This window comes from Gossypium arboreum, chromosome 13 (genome assembly GCF_025698485.1).
Source record: "Gossypium arboreum isolate Shixiya-1 chromosome 13, ASM2569848v2, whole genome shotgun sequence".
Classification (NCBI taxonomy): Eukaryota; Viridiplantae; Streptophyta; class Magnoliopsida; order Malvales; family Malvaceae; genus Gossypium; species Gossypium arboreum.
Window position 1 is genome coordinate 92,761,808 of NC_069082.1, and position 25,284 is coordinate 92,787,091.

Genomic DNA, 25,284 nt, shown 5'->3' on the forward strand with positions numbered 1-25,284 from the left:
CCATGCTTAACGCATTTTATGGATGATTTTTCCTTAGAATTGGTGAATTCGATGCTCCTAATGCCTTAATTTCATGTTTTGTACTTAGGTGAGCATAAAAGAGCGAAAGGAACAAGAAAAGAGCCAAAAACGGAGAAAATGGGCCAATGTATGAAATCAACACGGCCTGGACTTCCTCACACGGGCATACCACACGACCGTGTCAATCTGGCGGAACCAAAGCACGACTCACAAGGGCGTGTCACACGGGTGTGTCCCTACTGGGCGATACACATTGAAATAGCGAATTAGAATCCTGCTCCTCTTACTATGTATGATTATGCTAAACCTACTTTAACAGGAACTGAGTCAAGTATAGTTAGGCCTGCTATTACTGCAAATAATTTTGAACTAAAACCTAACATTATTCAAATGATACAGCAATTTGTTCAGTTTGATGGTTTGCAGGATGAGGATCCGAACACTCCCGTGGAAAATTTTCTGGAATTTTGCGATATATTTAAAATTAATGGCGTTTCTGACGATGCCATTCGTCTTCGGTTATTCCCTTTTTCATTGAGAAACAAAGCTAAACAGTGGTTGAACTCGTTACCACGAGGGTCAATCACTACTTCGGAACAAATGACCGAAAATTTCTATTAAAATATTTTTCTCCGGCTAAAACGACCAAATTACATAATGATATTTCTTCGTTTGTTCAGATGGACTTAGAAACTCTTTACGATGCATGGGAGAGATACAAGGACTTACTGAGAAGGTGCCCTCATCATGGGTTACTGCTTTGGCTACAGGTTCAAACATTCCATAATGGCCTAAATCCTTCGACTCGACAAATGGTTGACACCGCTGTAGGCGAAACCATAAATAATAAAACACCTAAAAATGCTTATGAGTTTATTGAAAAGATGTCACTGAATAACTATCAATGGTAAGTCATGAGGACTAAGCCAACCAAAACAGCAGACATTGCTAACGTTGATTCGGTTACTATGCTGTCAAACCAGGTAGAACTTCTAAATAAAAAGATTGATGGTTTACTTGGTTCTACTCAGGTACATCCAGTAATGAGGTGCGACACGAATGGAGAAGGAGCATGCATAGAGTATCAACCCTTCAACCCTAGCATCGAAGAGGAACAAGTTCAATATATGGGTAACAATAACTCTAGATCCTAAAATAACCATATAGTAACACTTATAATGCAGGTTGGAGGAACCATCCCAATTTCTCTTGGGGCAGTCAAGGAAATCAAAGACCACAACATCCTCCGGGTTTTTAACAACCACTCTATCAATAGGAAAAGAAACCGAACCTTGAAGAGATGCTGTCTAAATTTATCTCAGTGTCAGAAACCTATTTCCAGAACATCGAGACAACACTTAAAATCAACAAGCGTCGATCCAAGGGCTCGAAACTCAGATCGGCTAGCTTTCCAAACTAATCTTCGAACGACCACAAGGTAGCTTGCCAAGTAATACTGAACCCAACCCAAGGGAATAGCTCAACACGATTACTATTCAAGATGAAGAAGGATTCGTTGAGCCTGAGCCTGAACCGAGGAAAGAAACTGTGGTAAGCAGAGGTCAAGGTGAGGTAGGTCATAATAAAAATAAATCAGTGAATGTCGAATATAAACCTCATATGCCATACCCCAACGTGACAAGGAAAGACTGCTCAAATGAACAATTTGGTAAATTCCTTAAACTCTTAAAAAATTACATATTAACTTACCGTTTATTGAAGCTCTATTGCAGATGCCAAACGCAATGAAATTTTTAAAGGAGCTTTTAGCAAATAAACGGAAGTTGGACGAGGCATCGCATGTGGAGCTAAACGGAGTTTGCTCAACTATTCTACAGAATAAACTACCCAACAAACTAAAAGATCCAGGGAGTTTTACGATTCCTTGCTTAATTGGGAGTTTAGATGTTAATAATGCATTAGCTGATTTAGGGGCTAGTATTAATGTCATGCCCTACAAAATGTTCAAACAATTAGGTCTTGGGAAACCCAAACAGACTAGGATGATCATTCAATTAATAGATAAAACTATAAGATTCCCTAGGGGTATTATTGAAGATGTGCTAGTTAAAGTCGATAAATTTATATTTCCCGTTGACTTCATTGTTCTAGACATAGAGGAGGATAGCAAAACTCATTTGATTTTGGGACGGCCCTTTTTAGCAACTGCTAAAACGATTATTGATGTTAGCATAGGTGAGGTCACACTCCGTGTGGGAGACAAAACAATCACCCTTCAAGCTCGCAATTCTGGCGCCACATCGAAAATTGAAGGTGATCGTATAAACCATTCTACTAAAACTGACAATATGGTACAACGTACTTCGCAGGAAATGAGTCTAAAGGAAGCACATGAGTCATTCTCAAGCAGTAGTAGAGGACCTATTCATGAAGATAGAAGGCTACAATTCGAGGAGCTAGATGAATGGCGGACGCATAAACCAAGAACACATGATAAACCAAAACTATGATAGAACAAGCTCAACACCTTCCCACGTCAACTTAAGGTTGGAGATAAAGTCTTATTAGATGCCGCAGATCCTCACATTGTCACTACCACACCGAACGAAGAAATCCCTCTTCCAGTACTTAGCATTTTTCCATTCGATACAGTCAAGGTAAGTCATCCCAAGTTCGGCACTTTTAAGGTAAAAAACACCCGTTTAAAACCTTATTTTGATGAGAATGATAGCAGGAATGAGTCGAGCTTAGACTATAAATAAGCGCTTCTCGGGAGGCAACCCGAGCACTAACAATATTAATTTCTTTAAATTTTAGTATTTAACACCTAACTCACTAATAGAGATCTTAAATATAGGTTTTTCCACACAGACACGGCTAAGCACATGGGCGTGCTTAGGGCCGTGTGAAAACAAGGGAAAGATTTCCCCAACACAAGCTACGATAAATCGCCACGGCCGTCCGACATGGCCGTGGGCAAACCTTCCAAAACAACACAGGCAGGTAACACGCTCGTGTCTAGAACCCGTGGTCGAACCTGTTAAACGAACACGGGCGTGGGCCTACATACACGAGCATGGGAGAAGCGAACAAAGCTAGGCACGGTCGTGCGACACGGTTGTGTGCACCCATATGCCCAAGGAACACGGGCATGGACTAAAATTCAAACGCACCCAAATTCAAAATTCGCGAGTCACACGAGTAAAAATTGGGGAACACGGGCGTGTTTCCTGGCCGTGTGCCCCAAAATCTATAAATAGGCTACACTATTCATTGTCTTCTTCACCCAAAAAACCCTAACCCTAGCCACTGCAAGTCCAACGCCCTCTCCACCACACCGGTGTGCCGCTTCCAACTGTATTTTCGACACCCAACCTCTCTCCTTTAGCTTTTGTCTACTCTTGTCTCTTTTATTTCACTAATTTATAATGCTATTTATCATGGTAATCTATACTTTTCATATTATTTTCATCTTTCTATCACTCAAATGTCATTTATAGAACAAGTTATCATCTTTTTCTTGTTCAAATTCTTATTCATTACATGATTTCTCTACTCCACTTGACTAGTTAGAAGTGCATATTCATGGTTAGGATAGTTGAAATATTCATGCCTCTTGTGTTGACATTTATGTTCATTCGTATAGTATGATACATTCCATTCTTTGCCATTTTTACTTATATCACCATGCTAATGCCACAAAAGTAGGTCATTGAACTTATTGTTTTTGCTAAACTTAGTAATTGTGGCTGAACATATTTATGGATTTTCCTCTTCGAATTTAGTCACATTTTCCCCTGTCTACTCATCAAGATCAATTAATGTTTCCAATTGCAGGCATACAATGTCATCTTCACGTGGTAAAAAGGCCGCTGTCCCTGCTTCAAAGAAAAAGAAGGGAGCGTCATCTTCTTCGGGTCCTACCGCAGAAGTTCGTTACCCTTTCCTGAGGTTCCCCATCGGGCCCCAAGAAGAACTTTTCCAAATACTTCAGGCCCGACCTTTAATTGCGGGCTGCTGTATCGACTGGGCTACAGTAGAATAAGTTTAGTTGGTTGATGGGATCCGGGCCCTCCTAACCACCGACCCTTGGGAGCTTTTCTTTGGGATCATTGAGCTGACGTATCTCGAGCTCACGATGGAATTATGCTCCACATTTCATCTTCAGACCATGATGACGAATTACGATTATCCTGGCATGGTGTAATTTTTCCTAGGCGGATTAGTCCACCAGATTAGCCTCCCAAAATTCGATACTGCACTGGGTTTATATACGGCGGAATTCAAGGAGGAGAATGACTTACATGCTCTCAACCGCCACATCCATCGTTCTTCTTCACGGTGCTGGGACGCACTAGTACCAGGCTCAGCCACCTACAATCCTAGTCCCTCCAAGGCATCGGCTCTCCCTCCATCTTTGAGATACCTACACGCCATTTTGGCTCACACGATAACAGGAAGGCAAAAGAGCACTGGCGTCGTCAATACTCACGACGCCTACTTTCTATGGTGTATGTCGCATGGGCACGTCATCGACCTTGTTTATTTCATTACCCTCACCATTCAACACCAAACAGAGCGACATAAGAAGGGGGTCATCTCCATTGGCCCCTATGTGACGCGATTGGGTCGACACTTTGTGCTCCTCAGTACCACGGCCCAAAAATCATCCTTGACCCTCATTGGCCAGTTGTCTCCACAAGGTATCTCGAGCATGCTTAGCATGAGGATGATCGAAAAGCGTCGAGGAACCTACCCTCCTCAGTATCATCTCATCCAATCTACCGAGGAGGAGGCCTCCAAGGACATTACTGATGATGTCCCCCCACAGCACAAGAACCCACCGTCTCAGCCACCACCACCCTCTCATCCAGTTCATGCGGCGGCTTCATATGCTGACATCTCTGAGCACCTCACTCGATTTGAGCAGTAGTGTTTTCAACGATTTGACATCATTGATGCTACTCTATAGCAGATTTGTCAGCACCTCCACATCTCATCGCCACCCCCACCTCACGAACCATTTAGCGATGAAGATGTTTAAAAACATTTATTTATTATTTTATGTTTTTACTTTTATTTTATTTTAAGACTACTTTTTATTTTTCTTTCACCTTATTTTTATTAGGACTTATAATTATTATTTTACAATTTTTAATTTTGGCTAATTCCTATTGAGTACTTACCCTTCCTTATATATTTCCTAAAAGATTTACTAATTCTATCACAGTTATAAAGAGCTCCACAGCTCACTATTACTTCGGAACTCGAAACTCCACTAGGAAAGGTTCTCCACGACTGCCATGTCATGCTCAACCACGATCATAACCAACTTCAGATATAGTATTCTTTTGGTACAGGACTTTGGACTAATGAACCTCTACCACCGCCGGAGTATCCTCCTCCACCCTCACGCCGATTATTCTCCAAAACTCTAGTTCAAGGAAATTCACTCATCACTCAGGAAGTTTCACTCCTGTCCTTATCTTATTTCTATATTCTTATATCTATCTTTGAACATTGAGGACAATGTACATCTTAAGTGTGGGGGTATTCATTTCATTATCAGAAAAATCCCTGAATAACTGCCTTGTTCTCTTGAAAAGCTCTTATATCATATTTAGGATAAATTTTGATTGATTTATGATTTTTATTGATATATCTTGAATTAAAACATAGGCATTTATGCATTGATTGTTTAAAATTTAAGACATTAGAGAATCAAGCATGATAAGTTGATTTTTAAGAATTTAAAATTTTAGGTTGTTTCCCCAAAGTTTGGGTATTACTTTGTGTTGGAATTCACAAGTTTTAAACATCAAAAAGCCATAATTTTTGTGAAATTTTTGAGCCTTTTGAACATCTATTAATTCTTTCATGCTCATTTTTATTATTGCTTTGAGTGCTTCAGTATTGAACTATTATTCTAGAACTTTCTTGATTATGCATGTGAAGACCACACCATTTGATTTGATATGTCAAAATGATTAAGGCACTTAGGATTAACCCACTCATTCCATGAAAAACCTACCTCCAAAATTAGCCCCTAGTGAATCCCTTTGAGCCTAACAACCCAGTTTTTTTTTGTATTACCCGTAATATTAACCCTTAACCCATTATTGTTGAAATCCCCTAAATTAAATTTGATCCCTATTTTTGTCTAGATTTGAATTGGAATAGTTACTCAACTATTTCTTGTTCTTAATAGTTAGTCTATGTTATTTAACTTGTTCTTAAAAAAAATATGTATACACATTAGTAGTAATCATTTGTTTTTGAGCTTAAGTATTTAAATTTTATATTCTGAGAAGAAGCTCTGTTGTACGCAAGTGATGACTAAATCTTTTTCTAGTTAAGTGATTTTTCAATTCAATCTCGATTCTAACCATTTCTTTCAGCTTGTGACCACACCCCCTAACCAAAGCCACGTTACAACCCTCTAAAGACCTTTTGATTGATGGATCATCTCAATTTATAATAGTGGAGATGTGATTTTCATGCAAGCCTATGGTAATAACTTTTCATATTGACTCATGAGTGCTACTTGCATTGTCCTTAAACACTTTGAGTGATTTGAGTGAATCTTTAGTGAAGATGTTAAACTCCGTGAGATTTCGATTCAAGGTAACCACTTAGATAAGGGAGATACCTAAAGTTTTGCATGATTAAATACTCAAATTGGAATGTTTGGAACTTTGATGTTCTTTCAGTTGAATTTTCAATGTATGATTACCTATGGATTATTTTGAGATATTATTGATAGAAATTATAGGTTGAGAAGAATTTATTTTGAATATGTGTTGAGAATTTTGCTTGAGGACAAGCAAATGCTTAAGTGTGGGGGTATTTGATAAACCGTAATTTATACATATTTTTACCCCATGCTGAACGCATTTTATGGATGATTTTTCCTTAGAATTGGTGAACTCGATGTTCCTAATGCCTTAATTTCATGTTTTATACTTAGGTGAGCATATGAGAGCGAAAAGAACAAGAAACAAGCCAAAAACAGAGAAAATGGGCCAAAGTACGAAATCAACACGACCTGGACTTCCTCACACAGGCATACCACACGGCCATGTCAATCTGGCACAATCGAAGCATGACTCACACGGACTTGTCCCTGCCAAGCCCAAGTTGAGTCCGATTCGGAAAAGGCTAATTTTGAGGGTTCCTAGGCATTCCAAAGCCTATAAATACACCCTAGAGGAAGAGGAAAGGGGGCACAGAGAGAAGGAGGCAGGGAACTGCTCAAGGGAAGTCGATTGATCCAGCTCAGAAGCTGGAGTCACCATCAAGACTGAAGATCTCCCCTCAATTTCCCTTCAAGAGTTTTGGGTTTTCTTTATGTTTTGTATTCATTAGTCTTCTGAGATATTTTCCTTTTAGTTATGAACTAAATCCACTAAATACCTAAGGGGAACGAAATGTAAGACGAATCTTGTTATTATTTTCTGAATTGTATGATAAATATTTAACTTGTTCTTAATTATGTGTTCTTAATTCTTGTTTTGATATCCCAGGATACTGATTCAAGATAAGCTCTTATTCAGAGGAGGAATAGACCCTGTCTAAGAGTACATTTGTCATAATTAAGTAGAGTTGATTGCGTGCCTAGACATAGGGTGACAAGATTTTTCCGGATTAGGGTGAAACCTAATAAGGGGATCCATAGATCGAGTTAATGCAACCTTAGGGTGTTAATTAGAGAAAAGTCTCAATTATTCAATCTAGGGATTAGACGTTATTAGTCCTGAATAGGGATAATAACATAACTTAAGGATCTCTACGGGACAAGTTAAATGAATAAATTGTCCGATTCGGAGCCAAAATAACAAGTAAAGTCTAGGTGGATTTTTCTTTAGGCATTGTCTTAATTCAATCGTTTTCCAAAAGTAATCCCCCAATTCTACTTCCTGCGAATTCTTAGTTTAGATAATTAGTTAGTTAAAATAAGACCCCCTTATTTTTAGGCTAGATAATAAAAAGACAATCATTACTAGTACTTTTAGTTCCTTTGGGTTCGACTATCCGGTCTTGCAAAAACTATACTACTGTTCGATAGGTACACTTGCCTACATCGTGATAATAGTTAGTTTCAAGAATGATTCTTTATAAATATTTAAAACCTATCACACGAAAATCGCGATCAAACCTCATTTCGTTTCATTCATTCTCTTGCCAAAATCTAACCAAATTCCAGAATAGGTACATCAGATAGACATTATTGAATCAGATAATTCATGTAACAGCCCAAACCCGACCCAGACATTATGACCGAATCTAGTGATATGACATTGAAGTGTTTTCCTAAAAACATAAAACCAAACTTTACCTAGCCTCTTTGTATAATTTGGGAAGCCGATCGAAAGTCGTGTTTGTTCAGTGATTGTATGTTTAAGTTTACTTATATTAAAAAGTTATTAAATTTGTAAAACGGTTTTCACTCGCGGAAGCTTTTAAAACTAGTGGTGATTTCATGGTGTTTTTGAAACGTTTGTCTTTTGAAATCATACGACTATCCTAATACTAGCAGGTATATATATTCAACGAAAAAATAAATATAAAATACCAAATTAAAAATAAATATCGAATAGGCTTTATTACATAAAAAACCCAAAATAAAACCAAAACTTAAGTTAAATAAAGATGAGTAAGGCGAGTGGCCACTGCTGAGTCCTCCGTTGCAACGATCCACCTAAGTTTGGGGATTACCTGCACAATTAACTGATGAGTGAGTTCACAAACCTCAGTGTGTAATCTCATAATAGCAATCAATCAGAGTAAACATATTTTGGGCCTAAGCCCTTGCAGTCTCAGTTAGGGCCTTAGCCCATTTCAGAAACAGTAGTAGTCTGGGCCTGAGCCCATTTTAGTAAGAGTATCGGTGGGGCCTAAGCCCACTACAGTATCAGAGCAGTATGCAATCAAAAAATCCTACCCAATCCAGCCTCTACACACCATCTCCGTACCAACCTACACACCATGTGGGGATAAAATCGACCCACCTAACCCTACACTCCAAATAGCATCGTTTACAGCACTATAACAATATTTGTAGCAAAGCTGCCAGTAATAGGCTTATAGCCTTTTAGTACACTTCTTCCAAATCATATATCCCACACCATGCAATCCAACATAATAAAAATATATAAATAGTATAAAAGGCATGCTCAACAGTCATACATCACATAGGGGTATATCGGTCATTTACCAAAAATTGAGGGTGCAGGTACACTTCTCGGCCCAACAGTAGGTCCACAGTCAACTTGGATGACCAGTGCAACCTTAACAAACAATCAGTGAAAATAGGCCTAAAGCCCATAACACGGGCCATGTGAGCCCACAAGCTCCTGTGGCCCAATAAGCCCAAAAATGGTCTTGGCTGTGCGAATTACACAGCCTAACCCAATGATTTCCATATATTTGCATGGTTTACTCGTGTGGGCCCACGAGCTTGTGGGTCCCACATGGCCAATTTCGGCCCAACGTAGCCCACATTGGCTTAAGCCCATGACATCGCCCATAGTGGCCTCTATGATCGAACGCCTACGTTTGTGCATCCAACTCACCACACAAGCAAGCGTACGCTTGTGTAGCGTCAAGGTCATACGTTTCTGGCTTTTGCCGATCTATGCTAACAGTAGTGTGATTACACACCTATTTGCGAAAAGTGCGCTAGTCTCCACAGACACCAAACCTAGATTCAATCATGACCCAACGTCAGTCCTTTAATCATTACAGTTAACACCCTCTTAATAACATCAACCCTAAAGATGGCAATTGTTACCTACCATGAATAAGCAGAACGGTTTGTCTCACTTAAACCACTAATTGAAGTTGCTTTCAAATCCTTAACAAAATCTGAATTGTATCCCAATATTGTTAACTAAAACCATGAACGTAAATGACTTGAACGAAGTGAACAATGACTTACCACCACATAGAAGTAATCGGCTTGTAACGGTACTATCTAAAATCTAGACACGAGATAAAACAATCACACCCATGTAAGATAACAGATAAAAGATGGTGTTAGAGAGGAAGCTTAATCCGATCGAGAGAGAAAAGATAAAGAGAAGCCGTAAACCCTAACATAGATGGCATCACAGCAGAAACCGGTTATAAGCCAAGGATTCAACAACCCGAACAAAAGACCAATTACCCTATCAAGAGCAGAGGGATTCGGTTCCCAAAAGAAAATAATAACCGGCTAGGAATAAGAAAACCAAATGAGTAGAGAGGGGGAGGAGGGAAGGGACATTCAGCCAAAGCATAAAGAAGAAAGAGAAACAGTTGAGGGAAGGGAGAAGAACAGAGAAAGGATCGAAAGGGATTCGGCCAAACCAATCAAGCAAGGGAGAAAGAAGCAAAAAAAGATTCGGCACAGTAGAAAAAATGTCTAAAGGGAAAACAAACCCGAAAGAATGCAAAAGGAGAGAATACCCGAATGGTCACACTTAGAATTCGACTACCAAAAACCCCAAGCAGTAAACGGCCTCCCAAAACCGAAAGTGAAGAAAGCCAAAAAGAAACGCCCTCGCTAGCAACCGAAATGAAACAAAGAAACCTCAACACCCCAAACTAAACTCATTTAAGTCCCTAGAGTCCCCATACGACACTACCACTCCCCCTTCATCACATCTCCTTGATTCTCTCCTAAAACCTCTCCTCAACGACCTCAAACCGATCACTATCCAAATCCACCTTTTTCCTCCTAAGATTCGGCTACATGATCCCCAACTCCACTCAAACACCCCAACCATCCAAAGCAGTAGAGTCCCACTGCCACACAGCTATCCACTCAACTGTTTGTAAAAAATAAGACACACTAGCACGTAGCAAGACTCGAACCTTATTCTCCTAGCCACAGCAACACGACACTATCCCCTACACCAGTAGTCTTTTTATGACACAACTTAACCATATTTATTTAAAAACCCTACTGTCTAGAGACAGGGTTTAATTCAAGCAAAAACAAAATTTTGTACATGCCAAGGCTTGAACCCAGGACTTCTCCCACACTCCTCAGGACACTTAACTACTGATGCAGACATGCATTAGTAAAACACAACGTACAAAACTAATTACTTAGATTTTGGGGGCATTACAACTCTACCCCCTAAAAGAAAATTTCGGCCTCAAAATTTAATTGATCAAAATAGATAAGGGTATTGTTGTCACATCACCTACTCTGGTCCCCACGTGGCTTCCTCAGAATTGTGATTACGCCATAGTACCTTAACCAATGGAACTGAATTCCTCCTTAGAACCTTTACATCACGATTTAAAATCTAAACCGGCTCTTCCTCAAAAGTCAGATCTGGCCTAACTTCAATCTCCTCAGTCAAAATGATGTGCGCAGGCATAGAGACGTGGAACACATCATGAATCCGGTCCAACTCTGAAGGTAACTCAAGTTGATAGGCAACTAGTCCCACATGCTTCAATATACAATAAGGCCCAATGAACCTAGGGCTTAACTTGCCCTTTCGGCCAAACCTTAATACCTTCTTCTTTGGGAGACCTTAAAAAACACCAAGTCCCCTACAGAAAACTCAATCTCCTTACGCTTTAGATACGCATATGACTTCTATCTGTCAGATGCCGCCTTCAATCGATCTCGAATCAATCTAACTTTATCTTCCGTATCAGAAATTAATTTAGGACCCAGAACACGTTGTTTGCCCAACTCAGTCCAACACGTAGGAGTACGACACCTACAACAAGATAATGCCTCGTAAGGTGCCATATGTATGCTAGACTGGTAGCCATTGTTGTATGCGAACTCTGCCAACGACAAGTAATCCTCCCAACTACCCCAGAAGTCAACCACATAACTCCTTAACATGTCCTCCAGTGTCTGAATCACCCTCTCCGACTAACCGTCTGTCTGAGTATGGAACAACGCAGTACTGAAGTCCAACCTTGTATCCAATGCCTCGTGTAGTTCCTTCTAGAACTGAAACGTGAAACTAGGATCTCTATCAGATATTATGGAAATTTGTAGCCAATACAGTCTCACTAACTTAGACACATACAGTTTAGCCAGCTTCTGCAATGAGTAATTAGTACGAACAGGTATAAAATGAGCAGACTTGGTTAATCGATCCATGATAACCCATACTGAATCTTTCTTAGTAGGTGTCAAGGGCAGCCAACTAACAAAATCCATGGTTACTCTCTCCCACTTCCACATTGGAATCTTAACTGGCTGAAGCAATCCTAAAGCTAACTAGTGTTTAGCCTTAACCTGTTGACAAGTAAGGCATTTACCCACGAAATCTGTAACTTCACGCTTAAGACATGACCACCAATATAACTCGCAAAGATCTCAGTACATCTTATTCCTGCTAGGATGCATAGCATAAGGACTACTATGTGCCTCTTGCAGTATTAACTACCTCTGATCAGTATCCTTCGGTACATAGACTCTCCCACAAAAACAAAGTACACCTTCGCTGTTCAGTCCAAAATCTGAAGTTTTTCCACCCTCTATTTGTCGAAATCAAGGACCCAATGACTCATTCTCTAACTTTTTACCCTTAATCTGCTCAATCCACCTCAGTTTAACTTGAAGCTCGGCCAACAGACTACCATCATCGAATAAGCTGAGACAAGCAAACATTACCCTTAGATCAGTCATAGCCCTATGGCTCAGTGCGTCGGCCACCACATTGGGTTTACTAGGATGGTATTCAATTGAACAGTCATAATCATTGAGCAACTCAATTTATCTACGCTGCCTAAGGTTTAACTCCTTCTGAGTGAGGAGATACTTGAGGCTCTTGTGACTCGTATAAATGATACACTTCTGACCGTACAGGTAATGCCTCTAAATTTTTAGTGCAAATACCACTACAGCCAATTCCAAGTCATGTGCCAGATAGTTCGCTTCATGCATCTTAAGCTTACGAGACACATATGCCACTACTTTACCTTCTTGCATCAACACACAACTCAAACCAACGTGTGATGCATCACTGTACACAGTAAACTCTTTCCTAGACTCTAGCTTAATCAAAACAGGAGCCTCAGGCAGAACTCTCTTCAACTTCTCAAAACTTTCCTGCTGCTTATCAGTCCAGTTAAACGGTACCACTTTAAGCAACAACTTCATCAGAGGTGCAGCAATTAACGAAAACCCCTCAACAAACTGTCTATAACACCCTACCAGTCTCAAAAAGCTCTAAATCTCAGATACTGACTTAGGCTACTTCCAATCCAAAACAGCTTCAATTTTCTGAGGATCAACCCTAATCCCCTCAGAAGATACTACATGACCCAGAAACGTCACCTCTTGAACTTGGCGTACAATTGCTTCTCTTTCAAAATGTGTAGAAACTCTCAGAGATGTTCATCATGTTCAACCTCAGTCTTCGAATACACTAGAATATCATCAATAAACACTACTACAAACTGATCTAGATAGGACTGGAACACGCTGTACATCAAATCCATAAAAGCTACTGGTGCATTCGTCAGTCCAAACATCATTACCAAGAACTCATAATGACCATAACGAGTCCTAAACGCCATCTTATGCACATCAGTCTCTTTGACTCTCAGTTGATGTTATCCAAATTGAAGATCTATCTTAGAGAAAATTGAAGCACCACAAAACTGATCGAATAGATCATCAATCCTTAGTAGAGGGTACTTATTCTTAATCGTCAATTTATTCAGTTGCTGGTAGTCGATACACATACACATGGTTCTATTCTTCTTTCTCACAAATAAAACTAGTGCTCCCTACAGAGACACGCTAGGGCGGATGAATCCTCGATCCAATGACTCTTGAATTTGAGCATTGAGTTCCACAAGCTCAGTCCCAAATTCAACTTCACAGTTTGGAGGTAATCCAGGTAGCTCATCAGGAAAGACGTCCAAAAAATCTTTGACTGTTCTGATGTCCTTAACAGAGGAACCCTCGAATTCTGAAACACTAACGTAGGCGAGATACGCCTCACAACCCTTACGAACCAATTTCTCATCCCTTAATGCAAAAATTACATTACTCAAGTAGTTCCGTCGTTCCCCAATTACCAGTACCTCCTTGTCCTCCTCAGTTCTCAGTACTACCCATTTAGTGGCACAATCCAAGTTCACTCGATGCTTAACTAACCAATCCATGCCCAGTATCAAATCAAATTCTCCAAAACGGAGTTTCATTAGATCTGCCAGAAAGATAACCCCTTGTACCTCTAAAGGGACGTCTCTAAACAATTTATTAACTTTGACAGACTGCCCCAATGGACTCAATACAGTAATTTTATTCGAAGTATTCTCAATCAGAATCCCCAAGATCTCAGTAACAGTACAAGCAACATAGGAATGGGTAGATCCTACATCTATCAATGCAGTATAAAGTACATTGAAAATAAAAAGCATACCCGTAATAACATCTAGAGCATCTCTATCCTCTCGGTGACATGCAGCATAAACCAGTTTTGGCTGCCTCGCCTCAGTATGACTGGCACCTCAACCTGGTGCTCCACGACCATGACCCAAACCATTTCCACCTCTAGCCTGACCACGGCTTCTCGGTGGCTGCTGAACAACCCTCTGAGGTGCATTACCAGAACCAAAACCAATAGTGCACTTGATCAGTCCTCTACGAACAATCTCTGATATAATGCTTCATAGAGCCGCACCTCAAACATGCCCCAATCCATTTCTAGCACTTGCCTTGATGGCGTCTCCCACAATCAACACAAAATTGCGGTCCAGTAGCAGCAGGGGCCCAACTCTGATCGGCCCATCAGCTCTGGCCTTTTTCTTAGGCCTCTGAAATGAATTTGAGGGCTTAGCATCCCTCTTACCCCTACCTTTCTCTCTGTTCTGGTGCTCAGCGCGTTTCACTTCCTCGGCGATTTTTGTCCTGTGGACTAGTGTTGCAAAATCTCGCTCCCTATGATGAGCTATCAGAACCCTTAGACCATCCCTGAGGCCATCCGCAAATCAAATGCACCGCTCGTATTCAGTTGCCACCATCCCACGTGCATAGATGCTCAGACGTAGAAATTCAGCCTCACACTCAGCTACTGACTTATCCCCTTGAGTTAGGTTCAGAAATTCCCTCCTACGAGCATCTACATAGCTGGCATCCACATACTTAGCCTAGAATGTAGTCTTAAAAAACTCCTAAGTCAACCAATCGGCTTGAGTGCCCTCTTTGACAGTAAGCCACCACTGGCATGCGTGTCTCTCAACAGTGATACTGCCCCCTTTAGTTTCTGCTCGAGGGTGTAGTCTAAGTCATCCATGATCCTCTCAGTGGCCTCGATCCAATATTCACCGCATTAGGGCCACTCCAAAGAATACCTCAATATCTCAAATTTCATTAGACCCGAGTCGCTCAGAATCGACCCACGGCCTACAGTACCAATATTAGGCCCAGCGACCCTTTCCGGAATCCTGAACATCACTTGGGATAATGTGTCGTCCCCAGCCACTCGATTTTGAGACCCTGTCTCAATCATAGGTGAAGCTGGTGCCTCTCTAGTCCCCTCATTAGGCTGGTGTCCAGACAACGAACACCTAGCCCGGGCACCTCCATAGCATCTCCGGCGGCCTCTACCACGAGTGCCCTAGTGTTCATTATTGAATCACGCTTTTATCTGTATTAACAGTTTTATACCAGTTAGTTTATTGTTCCAATGTTTATTACAGATGTTTTATGAAAAATATTATCTCAGAGTTTGTTTTCGCAGTCTACACTTCTATTACGGTTTGTAGTTTACTCTAACTAGAGAGTTTCAGTATAGTTTTACTACCTAAAGTAGTCTCAGTAATAGCATTATTATAATCCTTTCAGTATAAACAGTTAGAAGCCTTACAGGATCGGCGCGGAGACTCGGTGTACCACTCCTTCAATGAAACATTTCCACATTATATCAATCACTTTAAACCAATTGAAATAATTTTGTTAAAATTTCACGTTTTTGCAAAAGCCCAAATCAACAGCTGAGTTTTACAACCCGACTCTGATACCACTAAATTTAACAACCCAAACTTGGCCCATACGTCACGACCGGATCTGGCGATATCACATTGAAGTGTTTTCCTAAAAGCATAAAACCAAACTTTACCAAGCCTCTTTGTATAATTTGGGAAGCCGATCAAAAGTCATGTTTGTTCAGTAATTGTATGTTTAAAGTTTACTTATATTAAAATTTTATTAATTTTGTAAAACGGTTTTCACTCGCGAAAGCTTTTAAAACTACTTATATCCTACTGCTAGCAGGTATATATATTCAACAAAAAATAAAAATAAAATACCAAATTAAAAATAAATACCCAAAAGGCCTTATAACATAAAAAAAACCAAAAAAAAAACCAAAACTTAAGTTAAATAAAGATGAGCACGGCGAGTGGCCATCGCTAAGTCCTCCGTCGCAACAATCTGACTAAGTCTGGGGATTACCTGCGCAATTAATTGATAAGGGAGTTTACAAAACCCAGTGTGTAATCCCATAATAGCAATCAATCAGAGTAAACATATTTTGGGCCTTAGCCCTTGCAGGCTCAGGTAGGGCCTTAGCTTATTTCAGTAACAGTAGCAGTTTGGGCCTGATCCCATTTTGGTAACAGTATCAGTGGGGCCTGAGCCTACTATAGTATTATTACAATATGAAATCTGAAAATCCTACCCATTCCAGCCTCTACACACCATCTCCGTACCAACCCTACACATCATGTGGGGATAAAATCGACCCACCCAACCCTACACTCCAAATAGCACCGATTGCGGCACTATAATAGTATTTGCAGTAGAGTTGCTAGTAATAGGCTTATAGCCTTTCAGTACACTTCCTCCAAATCATATATCCCACCCCGTGCAATCCAACATAATAGAAATGTATAAACACTATAAAAGGCATGCTCAACAGTCATACATCACATAGGGGTATATCAGTCATTTACCAAAAATGAGGGTGCAGGTTCACTTTCCGGCCCAACAGTAGGTCCACAGTCATCTTGGGCGACCCGTGCAACCTTAACAGACAATCAGTGAAAATGGGCCCAAAACCCATAACACGGCCCATGTGGGCCAACACGCCCGTGTGGCCCAATAAGCCCAAGAATGGTCTTGGCTATGCGAACTACACAACCTTACCCAATGATTTCCATATATTCGTGTGGTTTACCCGTATGGGCCCACGAGCTCATGGGGCCCACACAGCCCATTTCAATCCAACGTGGCCCACATTGGCCTATGCCCAGGACATCACCTACGGTGGCCTATATGATCGAACGCCCATGTTTGGGCATCTAACTCACCACACAAGCGAATGTACGCTCGTGTAGCGTCAACGGTCATACGTTTCTGGCTTTTGCTGATATATGCTAACAGCAGTGTGATTACACACCTATTTGCAAAAAGTGCACTAGTCTCCACGGACGCCAAACCTAGATTCAATCATGACCCAACGTCAGTCCTTTAATCATTACAGTTAACACCCTCTTAATAACACCAACCCTAAAGATGGTAATTGATACCTACCTTGAATAACCAGAACTGTTTGTCTCACTTAAACCACTAATCGAAGTTGCTTTCAAATCCTTGATGAAATCTGAATTGCATCCCAATATTGTTAACTAAAACCATGAACGTAAATGACTAGAACCAAGTGAACAATGACTTACCACCACAAAGAAGTAATCAGCCTACAGCGGTACTATCTAAAATCGAGACACGAGATGAAACAGTCACACCCCTGTCAGAAATAACATATAAGAGATAGTGTTAGAGAGGAAGCTTAATCCGATCAAGAGATAAAAGAAAAAGAGAAGCCGCGAACCCTAACATAGATGGCGTCACAACAGAAACCGGCTATAAGCCAAGGATTCAACAACCCAAACGAAAGACCAATTACCTTATCAAGAGCAGAGAGATTCGGTTCCCAAAAGAAAAGAATAACTAGCCAGCAATGAGAAAACTGAATGAGTAGAGAGAGGGAGGAGGCAAGGGACATTCAGCCAAAGCACAAAGAAGAAAGAGCAATAGTTGATGGAAGGGAGAAGAACAGAGAAAGGATCAAAATGGATTTGGCCAAACAAATCAAGCAAGGGAGAAAGAAGCAAAAAAAGATTCAGCACAGTAGAGAAAAGGTCTAAAGGGAAAACAAACTCGAAAGAATGCAAAAGAAGAGAATACCCGAATGGTCACACTCAGAATTCGGCTACCAAAAACCCCAAGCAGTAAACGTCCTCCCAAGATCGAAAGTGTAAAAAGCCAAAAAAAAGCCCTAACTAGTAACCGAAATGAAACAAAGAAGCCTCAACACCCCCAAACCAAATTCCTTTGAGTCCTTAGATTCCCCATATGGCACTACCACTCCCCCCTTCATCACATCTCCTTGATTCCCTCCTAAAACCTCTCCTCAACAACCTCAAACCGATCACTATCCAAATCCCTATTTTTCCTCCTAAGATTCGTCCAGATGATCCCTTACTCCACTCAAACACCCCAACCGTCTAAGCAGTAGAGTCCCACTGCCACACAGCTATCCACTCAGCCATTTGCAAAAAATAAGACACACTTGCACGTAGTAAGACTCGAACCCCAGTCTCCTAGCCACAACAACACGCCACTATCCCCTACACTAGTAGGCTTTTTATGACACAAGTTAACCATATTTATTTAAGAACGCTACTGTCTAGAGACAAGGTTTAATTCAAGAAAAAACAAAATTTTGTACACGCCAAGGCTTGAACCCAAGTCTTCTCCCACACTCCTCAGGACACTCAACCACTGACGCAGACATGCATTAGTGCAACAAAACGTACAAAATTAATTACTTAGATTTTTGAGGCGTTACAATTCATACCAAAAACTCATTCATATACACAACCAAAACCAAGCCAAATCACATAACTGGATATATACATTAACAAACATATTCACAAACTTTTAGCCTATACATGGCATACTTCAGTATATACATTTTCAAAAGGTACCAAAATAGAGTTCAATAGTGCGGTGATGATGCTCGACGATCCCTAAGCTTCCAATAGATATAGTATCTATAAAACAATTGAAAACACACACAAAGTAAGCTTTCAAAAGCTTAGTAAGCCATATACAAATAAGCTTATCACAAATCATAATTATAAACAAATCATTTGTATGAATCAAGGCACAACTCAATATCAAGTTCATATTTCTCATTTAGCTCAAATACTCATAAACATTTGCTCATATATACATCACTTTTCCACATAATAAAAACATATTTCATATGTTCACACATATATACATATGCTTACCTTTCATTCTCAATCTTAATATACATTTCAAACGTACTTGAATCGGATACATGTTCACATAGTCATTCATTTTCTCGGAATGCCCATTAAACCGTTCAGAATCAATAAGGATACTCGGATAGCTCAAAAAGCTCATACAATGACAACGTCCCAGATGTGGTCTTACATGTAATCAAATATCGATGCCACTGTTCCAAATAGGGTCTTACATGAAATCAAATATGATGCTGATGTCCTAGACATGGTCTTACACATAAATCATAAGTCAATGCCAACATCACAGACGTGGTCTTACACGAAAACACATATCGGATCCTATGTCATAACATATGTATCCTAACTATTCATATGGTTTGTACGGGGCTTTTTGGACGTCGTTACATTGTTGGAACCTTTTCGAATTTCATATACTCAGCTTTCATATCCATTCATCACAATTCAGATATCATATAAGCAATTGATAATTCAAATCAAACACATTTATTTTTATATAGACTTACCTTGTACAGATTCGAACGAACGGAATCAACTACTCGACGACTTTTCCCGGTCTAATTCTGTTTTCTTTAATTCTTGATCTAATCACATTCAAATTTGACTTATTCAATCTCAAATTCATTCAAATCAATCATAAATACATATTTAGGGCATTTTACAAATTAGCCCTCACATTTTTACATTTTGACATTTTAGTCCCTAATCACAAAAATCACAAAATATACAAAATTTCCATATACACATGCTTAGTTGAATTTTCATATAGTTCATACAAGTCCACATATTTCATTTATTTCATATTTTAGTCCCTTAAAATCTCATTTTTACAATCTAGCCCAAATTACTCAAATTCAACAAAAATTCAAAGACAAAACATATTTATCTATCACATATCTTTCATTATTCATCATTCATCATTTAACAACACAAAGTTCACAATTTCATCAATGGCTTAACTCAAAATCATCAAAAAAATTAGAAATTGAGACATGGGCTTAGTAAAACACAAAGTAATAATCATAAAAATGTAGAAATCATCAAAAACCGATCTAAAACACATACCTAATTCAAAGTGAAGAAGGTCGAACCCTAACTTGTATTTTTATTTCTTTTTCTTTGATAATTTCGGCAAACATGGATGATAACGGCCAATTTTCATGCTTTTTTTTTATTTAATATAACTTAAATTACCAAATACCAATTTTGCCCTTAATATAATAAACATTTAAACTTATAATGGATGTCCAACAATGTCCATTTAATATATCAATGGTCTAATAACATAATAAGGACCTCTCATTTAAAAAGATATAACAAATAGGTACTTTTAACGAATAACATGCAACTTTTATATTTTCTGCGATTAGGTCCTTTTATCAAATTAAGCACACAAACAATAAAATTTTCATACGGAATTTTCACACTTACTAATTCACATATAATAAGGACAGAAAATAATATTAAAATATTTTTTGACTTGGATTTGTGGTCCTGAAAACACTATTCTGACTAGGGTCTAAACCGGGTTGTTACATTTTCTCTCTATAATACTAATGTAGTTGCATTGATTGATCCTGGATCGGCCCATTCTTATGTTTGTGTGAAATTGGTAACTAGTAAGAGCTTGCCTGTTAAGTTTAATGAGTTTGTGATTAGAGTGTCAAACCCCTTAGGTAAACATGTATTAGTTGATAGAGTTTGCAAGAATTGTCCCTTGATGATTCGAGGTCACTATATTTTGACTGATTTAATGTTGTTTCCATTTGATGAATTTGATGTTATTTTGGGTATGGATTGGTTGACACTGCATGATGCCGTAATGAACTGTAAAAGAAAGACTATTGAACTGAAATGTGAAAATGGAGAAACTCTTTGGATTGATTCAGATGAGTCGGGTGAGCTACCTGTTGTGATTTCTTCGATGTCTGCCCAAAAATATGTAAGGAAAGCTTGTGAAGCTTATCTTACTTATGTGTTGAATACAAAGATGTTTGAATTGAAAATTGAATCAGTGCTGATAGTTTGTGAATATCCGGATGTGTTTCCAGAAGAGCTGCCTGAGTTACCTCCGATTAGAGAAGTTGAGTTTGGTATTGATTTAGTACCAGGGACCTCGCCAATATCTATTGCTCCAAATAGAATGGCTCTGACTAAATTGAAAGAATTAAAAGCTCAATTGCAAAAGCTGACAGATAAGGGTTTTGCGAGACCGAGTTTTTCTCCCTGGGGTGCTCTAATGTTATTAGTAAAGAAGAAAAACGAATCCATGAGGCTTTACATCGACTGCTGACAGCTCAACAAGGTGACTATAAAGAAAAATATCCTTTACTGAAGATTGATGACTTGTTTGATCAGTTGAAAGGAGCAACGATATTCTCGAATATTAATTTGAGATCAGGCTACTATCAGTTGAGAGTTAAAGAGGCGGTTGTGCCAAAAATCACTTTCAGGACAAGGTATGGGCATTATGAATTTCTGGTTATGCCTTTCAGACTAACTAATGCACCTGTTTTTTTATGGACTTGATGAATAGAATCTTCCAACCATATTTAGATAAGTTTGTGGATGTGTTCATTGATGGCATCTTGATTTATTCTTCAGACAAGACTGAGCATGCCGAGCACTTGAAAACTGTATTGTAGACATTAAGGGATAAGAAAATGTTTGCTAAATTCAGTAAAAGTGAGTTTTGGCTCCGAGCAGTTAGATTTTTGGGACATAATGTTTCAAGTGATGGTATTCGGGTTGATCCAAGTAAGATTTCGGCAATTATTGATTGGAAATCGCCGAGGAATGTATCTAAATTTAGAAGCTTTCTGGGCTTAGCCGGGTATTACAGACTTTTTCTCAAAGGATTTTCGATGATTGCTACTCCTATGACTAAGCTATTACAAAAAGATGTTAAATTTGAATGGTTTGAAAAATGTCAACAAAATTTCGAGAAATTGAAAGCATTATTGACTAAAGCGCTGATTTTAGTGCAACCTAAACCAAGAAAAGAGTTTATGATTTATAATGATGGGTCACTGAATGGATTAGGATGTATGTTGATGTAAGAGGGCAAAGTGATAGCTTATACCTCAACTGCATGAGAAGAATTATCTGACGCGTGATCTAGAATTAGCCGCCATTGTGTTTGCTTTAAAAATTTGGAGACATCATTTGTACAGTGAGAAATGCCATATCTTTACTGATCAGAAGAGTTTAAAAATACTTGATAACTCAGTAAGATTTAAACTTGCGGTAACGGAGATGGCTCGAGTTACTGAAGGATTACGAGCTAGTAATTGATTACCACCTGGGTAAGGCAAATGTAGTCACAGATGCATTGAGTAGAAAGACTTTGTATGCTTTGAGAGTGATGAAACATTGTTGACTTTGTTCGATAATGATTTGATCCTAGTTGAGTTGAGAGCTAGATCATTATTTCTTCAACAAATTTGTGAAGCTCAGAAAATGTGACCATGATTTGCAAGCCAAAAGAGTTCTTTGTGAATCGGGTAGTGATTCATATTTTCATATCGGATCTGATGATTGTTTGACATTCCCAGGCAGAATTTGTGTACCAAAAAATGATGAATTTATTCTGAAAATTCTTCATGAAGCACATAATGGTTGTCTATCTGTGCATCTAGGTAGTACAAAAATGTTTAATGATTTGAAGAGATTGTATTGGTGGTCAGGTATGAAACAAGATATTTTATAGTTTGTTTCGAGATGTTTGGTTTATTAACAAGTGAAAGCTGAACACCAAGTGCCTTCGGGTTTACTTCAACCAGTGATGGTGCCCGAGTGGAAATGTGACACCCCAAACCCGGCCCAGACGATATGGTCGAATCTGGCACGTCACATTGAAGTATTTTAGCGAAAACCTTGTTCTCATAGAAAACCCTTCTTAAAATTAGAAACTTTAATTAACTTATAAAAACTCTCTTTCAATCGCGAAAGCTTGTTTAAAACATATGATTTATGAAAGTCTGTCATTTTAAAATTTAGTTGCGGAAATGTAGAAAAATAATCTATGATTTAGGAAACCCATGTTCACCTTTTCATAATTACAACGCATAAAGATAACAATCCAAATAATAATAAAAGGGAAGGCCTTATTACATTCCAGTCTGAAATTACTTAATAAACTAGAAACTATATGCTTTCTTTAAAAAAAAAAAGTCCAAGTCGTCTTGCTCGCTGGCCACCTCCGAGTCCCTCCAAACATCGAACCTTCTACTGAGCATCACCTGAGAAAATAAAAGAGGGGGTGAGTTTTTGAAAACTCAGTGTGTACAACCCTTGACGAGTAATAAGCATCCATCAATCCATAAAATCATACACGTAATGCAACGCAATGCAACCCACCTAATAATCCAACCGTTACACATCATCTCCGTCCGTTGATACACATCATGTAGGGATATAAATATCGACCCACCCATTTGATACACATCAATGGTAGCCCAATTGTGGAACTACCTTCATTGCAGTAAGCTGCCAATCACATATTGGGCTTAAAAGTCGTCGGTGGACCCACGATTGTCAAGAACCATGTGATCCTCATATACTTCCTCCGTTCCATAATTCCCAACCCATATGCAACCTAAACAGAATATCGTATGTATGCAGCAGATATACATGTAACATCCATAAATCTTACATTCAACACATAGGGGTATTTTGGTTAGTTTCGCCCTTAAAGGCATTTTGGTAATTTCTCTTTATTAAGTTTATTACTTACCTTGTCCCGTTAACAAGTCCTCATTGGCTAAAGTGAATAGATACTATGCACCAGGTAAGATTCTAGAGAAGAGGAGGTGAGTCATTAAGACCGGTTAAGTACCAAGCTCTCCTTAGATCCAATCCTAGACATGCATATACCCATTACCACACCTTAACCTTATGACTCGTCCATGGTTTTGATTAATTAATTAAGTTTTATGTCAATTAAACAATTATTAGATACTAGGCCCAAAACCCCTTACAGAGCCCAAACAAGTCTACATACATGCATATGGCCCATTGGGCCCAATCTCATTCATACATATGGCCCACTTGGCATTCATATGGCTCATTAGGCCTAAATCACATTCGTATGGCCCGTTAGGCCCAAATCAAATTCATAGGGCCTATTAGGCCCAAATCAGATTCATATACATGCTTTCATATAATTTCCATCACTTAACATCAAGTTGCCAATTTTGCTTATTATGGGCCCAACAGCCCACCGGGCCCACTTAGCCCATCCTGGCTTGGTTGGCCAAAACACGGGCCAAGTTCATGGAATCGCCCATAGGGACTCAAATAACCTATCGGTTTCCCCCTTACGAGTGTTCAAGCACTCACAAGACTACCGTAGCCAAACTTTCAGCTTTTTGGCATTTCGGCTTTTTGGCATTTCTAAATTTGTCGATCTACTTGTGTGTGTAGTGTATGTACACACCTAGTAATAAAGCATGCTGTGATCCTCCTTACCACAAACCTACAAGCGATATCACTTAATGATCACATATACTTATCGAATACTTTACCAAAATCCAAAGTCTCACCTTAACCTTACCTGAAACGCCAAGTCTTAATAGCTTTTCCTTGATCATTAATATGAGTACTTCCCAAATATACATTAACCTTTATCGTTAAAAACATATTGGGTGACTTGTATCCATCATATGTCACCCTTTACTACTAAAGCCTATTTGGCCAACCCTTACCGAACTTACCAAAATCTTACACCTAAGGAGCAAATCGGTAGGGATCTAGAAGACTAGATTCAATACTTGTCCTACCAAAACCAATTAGAAGAAGTGAGGGACAGAGTGATGTATACTAGCAAAACCGATTGAGAGAACAAATCACCTACACTAGAATTGACTGAGTGGAAAGGGTAGTGGCGGCACAGAGGATATTCGGCTCTTGAAACTTGTATGGTGAAAAAGGTTATTCGGTACAAAGAAAAGTAGAAATCATTTAAAACCAGAGGTGAATCAAAAAGAAAACTTTGAGTAGGGAAGAACGGAGAATCAGCACAAAGAAAAAGAAGGA

The 25,284-nt window shown here is 39.2% G+C and overlaps 1 non-coding gene across 1 annotated transcript; it reads right to left on the bottom strand.

The window, feature by feature from the left end:
* Positions 1 to 669: 669 nt before the first annotated feature.
* Positions 670 to 775, bottom strand: LOC128287417 (small nucleolar RNA R71). The gene has a single exon (XR_008278117.1). It is a non-coding gene; the product is annotated as a small nucleolar RNA R71 (small nucleolar RNA).
* Between the last annotated feature and the right edge of the window lie 24,509 nt (positions 776 to 25,284).